The sequence below is a fragment of the Nestor notabilis genome, unplaced genomic scaffold, assembly GCF_000696875.1.
Source record: "Nestor notabilis isolate BGI_N333 unplaced genomic scaffold, ASM69687v1 scaffold2365, whole genome shotgun sequence".
NCBI lineage: Eukaryota > Metazoa > Chordata > Aves > Psittaciformes > Psittacidae > Nestor > Nestor notabilis.
The window spans coordinates 167,289-172,099 of NW_009928645.1; the positions used below are offsets into that span (position 1 = coordinate 167,289).

General features: G+C 39.2%; 1 protein-coding gene across 1 annotated transcript in view; it reads right to left on the reverse strand.

Annotated features, from left to right (window-relative positions):
- Positions 1–4,811, reverse strand: part of ESR2 (estrogen receptor 2 (ER beta)) — a 21,811-nt gene that overhangs the window by 10,710 nt on the left and 6,290 nt on the right. The gene's annotated exons all lie outside the window — the stretch shown is intronic.

Genomic DNA, 4,811 nt, shown 5'->3' on the forward strand with positions numbered 1-4,811 from the left:
AGCAGGAGTTTCCCGAAAGCAGATTTAGATATCTATAACTAGAAAGAGCAAGCCCCCTGTTTGGAGGGTTCTGCATCCAGAATGCTATTTCTGTTGCAAGGAGCTGTCCTTTCAGCTCTTGGACTTAATTTGTTGTTCATTCTGACAACACCAAACATTCTCCAATTCTCAGTCAGTGTTATTGGTAGAATCACTGTTACCAGTTTTTGCATAGATGCCATGGAAGGAGTCTAAAAGCGTCTCCAAAAACATGGTATGTGTATCTGTAAAACATTTGGCCATGGCTTCTGCTTCACTCACCCTTTCAGCATATTCTATAACAAGGACTATGTTTACTGATTTACAAATAATCCTTGGCAGTAACTAATGCACTGTAGATTGTACTGTATTAAACCCCATGATATTTAAAAATATTAAGCTACTGAAGAGGTCCTTCAGCTGGAATCCTCCAGCACTTAACATGTCTAATATCACAGCTAAATTGTCCTCTAAATCTTCCAGAAGTTAATTTTTTGTTCTGCTCGTCAACAATTTCACTGACGTACGATACGAAAAAGTTGAATTTTCATAGATATGAAAACGCCTGTACTAACATAAATCTGTACTAGACCAGTATTTATTATTACGTGCATAGAGACTAATGGAGTCTTAAAGCATAGTTAAGTTCTTTCACTTGGTTTCAGCTCCACAATAAATTTGACAAAAGCATCCTTTTTGCTACTGCTGTCTTAACATTACTATATTTATGAAGTCTTTCCAGTGTATTGCCTAAAGACTTCATGCCCTGGTCACAGACTCTGGTTCTTTTTCATTAGGGTATGTAACTAAAGGCTTCATAAGGTTTTTGAAGACAAAGTAGTAAAGGAATGATGAAGATGGAAGAATCCTAAGAGCCTATAATCAGTGACAAAAAACACACTGCCTAGGCTACTTCCAGGGCTATCAAAGAAGAATGATCAGCCTATAGTCTGGGCACAACACCCTGCAAACAAGTCAACAGCAACGGCTTTTCAGTTCACCTGGAGAGACCAGGTACTCCAAGCCACCTACTAGAAAGACCACAGGATCTGGGTGTCAGCTTCTGGTAGGGAGATACGTTTGGACCAGCTGCCATAGATCTGTTTTTGCATGTGTGAGTGTGTGTGTGTGTGTGTGTGTGTGTGTGTGCTCATGCACACAGGAGAGTTTGTACCTGGAAGAACAGAGGGTCCAGGGGCCGGCTACTGGATAACACTGACTTTATAAAGCCAATTACTGGAGGGATCCATAGCACGTGTGTTTCTGTGGCCTTTTGTGGGAGGGACGGGCCAAATACCAGCAGCTGGGGAGGTATCAGGATCCACTGGCCAACTACTTGATAGAGTGTCTAAACCCTGCTACTGAAAGGATTCATATTGTGTAAATGCATATATTTTCCACTGCTTGTTTGCATGAGTGCTGTATTTTCTGTCTCTGCTGGTCCATGTGGCTGATTGTAGATACAGGTATTGTGTGTATATGTGCCTAACAACAGTACACACTCAGACTTGCTAGCTGGGGACATGAGTATGTGGCAGTTTCCCTTGTCAAGCTACTGGATGCAGCGATTCCTACCATTCTTCATCCATAGCCACCATGTATTGTCATTTTGGACTAATGCACAAAGGTCAAGAGGAAAAATCTTAAAGTGCTTTGTCAGCCTCAGAAAAGCATTAAAATGGTACAGTGGGCTGCAGACTGTTCCGAAGTCATGTCTTGCACAGAAAGTATGTAAATATTTCCCATCAGGGAAGACAAAGAGGAAAGGTCGACAGTGAGCTAAGCAACTGGAACAAAAGTACAACTCCAGACAGATGAGGAAATACCTAGGTATCAGGGTGCTCTCTCTACAGAGAGATCCATAGCTCTGATTTCCATATGAATGTGTATTGTAGAGACAGTAACCACCAGGAGAGATCTGAACTAAAGCACAAAAAAACCCTGCACATGGTTTCTACTGTTTTCAAAGCAGAAGAATATTGAAAATGGGCATCTTGAAGGACAGAACAAGAAAAATAGCACAAAGGAATTAAAAGCCATAGGGCAGGGCAGAAGAGAAATTTTCTTGGGCTATAAAAAAAAATACCAGTTGCTCCACAACAGGCTTAGTTTTCCTGGGGAAGTTTTCAGTTAGATACCTTATCTAAAATTACAAAGTCAGAAAAAATACTGGTTTAAGAGGGAATTGGGGACATGAGCTGATGCCTGATGGCACAATAGGGAAGAAATTCCAGCAGTTTGGACACACCTGCCAGAAGCAATGTGTGGTCAAGCAAGCACTTGCAACCAGCTCATTGGCCTTAGTTCAGTTCCTTACACTGAAATGAACCAAGCACACTCTTGTGGGCTCCGCAGCCTCTGATCAGCTGTCCTTAACTCTGCTATAGTGTCACCCTGACTTCTCTGTGGCATGGAAAATATCAGGCCTTTGGTGGCAAGACCCAAATTATCCTTTCTAATTCACTATTGTAAAGATTTTTAAATAACATTTTGTAGCCCATCAAAAATACAAACACACAGGTAAGTGACCAGGTACTTTAACAAAGATCAAAGAAAGAAAAAAAAAAGATTTTTATCTTAATTTTATTAAAAAATTAGTAGTCCAGCATCCTGTTCTAATGCAATCTTGTACAATTTTCATCTGCTCAGCTGCACTCCCTGCTCTGTCTTAATATAATTCAGTCAGGTTGTGATACTTACTGACAGTATTAAAGGTCTCAATACTTGTGGGGGGTTTTACTGGGAAATAGCAATCCCAATAGCAAAAAAAAAGCTCTATTTAAAATGTAAAAAGTTTTTCTAATCACATCTCCAGTGCAGAAAAGCCAAGCCAGGATTGTTATGACATTTCTGCATAAAAAAATTGTTAGTAAAAAAATATAGTTGGTGATGAAAAAAAGAAGGGGAAAGAAAACCCAACCAAACCAGATTCTGACTTATTATTTGCAATTTTTAATCACCATATATTGCCAAAGTAGGTGAAGGCTGATTCACTGAGCAGTGCGTAAAACACAGTTTGTCAGTAATTAAGACATACCACTTATTCTTATTTTTACAGTAAAATTCATTCTGCTTGTATTAAAAAAAAAAAAACCGCATTGTAAGATTACACAGCTATGAAAACAATATTTAAGGTTGCTAATTGCTTGTCAACTAACACATCAGAAAGTAGCAGCCTTTCCAATTAACACACATTTCAACAACAGAAAGGAACTTCAGTACTTTCCAAAATTTAGGAAAGACCCAGAAATCTTACGTGTATGTCTGTTAGCATCTAACAGGTATGTTTAAGTGCTCATAAAACTGTATATTTATATTATAAATAATAATAGACCAGCTTCATGTTTGGCTTAACTAGACACAGAGATGTTGACCAATCTGTCTAGTCATGGTAATAAAATACTTAGAGCTTCCCAGATTAGGGACTATTTCCAACTTTACTACAAATTCCCAAACTTCATTTAATAGCTAATATTCATTCATATAAAGGTAATTCAGGCAATTGCAGAAGTGCACAAGATGATAAAATTCCTCCTCCTTCCTACAGCACTCTCTTTATTTAGAGCTATTATTTGTACAAGAAAATAGCTGTATTCAGCTGAGAATGCTGGGACAAGGGCAAGACCTCGAACTACAGCATCATAGACCGCATGGGTATATGATCACAGGAATATAAGAAATGACACATTGAAAAGAAGCCATTAAAATGAGCCCATTCACTTACTCATGAACAAGCCACAACACGTATTATTGGCAGTGAAACACGTTATTTTTTAAGCAATTCCTGCTTTTCAAATTCTTTGAAAATGGCAAATGCTGTCTGTTATGGTGGGCGGTTACATGGCACATTGCTCTTAATATTGATTTTGGTCCCTGGCAGCTGCTAATATAACTAACCAGTTCAGCAGCAACTGCAGGTTCTACCACTGAATATATTATAATCAGTTTTGTAAGTGTTTGAGCTTAAAACTCACTCAGCTATAGATTAGTAAATCATTATCACTCCAGTCATCCTTGAAAGCAAATGCAAATCTACTGGTGAGTATGCCTGTATTTACAGAGCAGACCTACTGACAAAGAAGCTGCCATCTGCCATACACACATGAGAATACGAGCTGAAATTACAGTAATTTCTATAATAGTTAAAATATAATTAATACATCTTATGTCCAGAGAATGCCATGAAATATTTTTTCCCCACCTACTTTCTGTATGAAAAGTAATTTACAGCATTCCAAAGTGCTCTCCAGAAACTGCACACAGTAGCCACACACAAGACAAAAGAAGAGCCAACTCCTGAACTGTATCAGCCCACAGAGAGTTCTGGTTTTCTTTCTGCAAACTTGTCGAGTAATGCCAGTATACTTCTTAGTATGGCCCTTCAGCCTCCTCGCTTGGGGCAGTGAGGGGGCAGAAAGGAGCTTTACCTTTGGAACATTTTCAATATGTTTAGAGCTGGCACTTGGGGGAACAGGAGTGGGATGGAGTGGGGGGATAAAAGGTAAGCTTATGCCAACAGGGAAACTGAAAACTCCTTACGGAAGAAGGTCTATTTGAGGCTCAAGAATCACAAAAGAATGCACAAGGATAGCTGCTCCCAGAGTGGCTATAGCTAAGTGATGAAGTAACTCCCTTCTTCTTTATTGCCTTCGGCAAACAGCCTATAGTCCATTTCAGCTGCTCAGGTAAACATCAGAAAACTCCAAGAGAAAATCCATTTTATCCCAGTCTGGTTTATTTGAGTTTGCTGGGAAGAGTTTACTGCAGTATTTCTGTTTTCCTTGTTCCTGCTG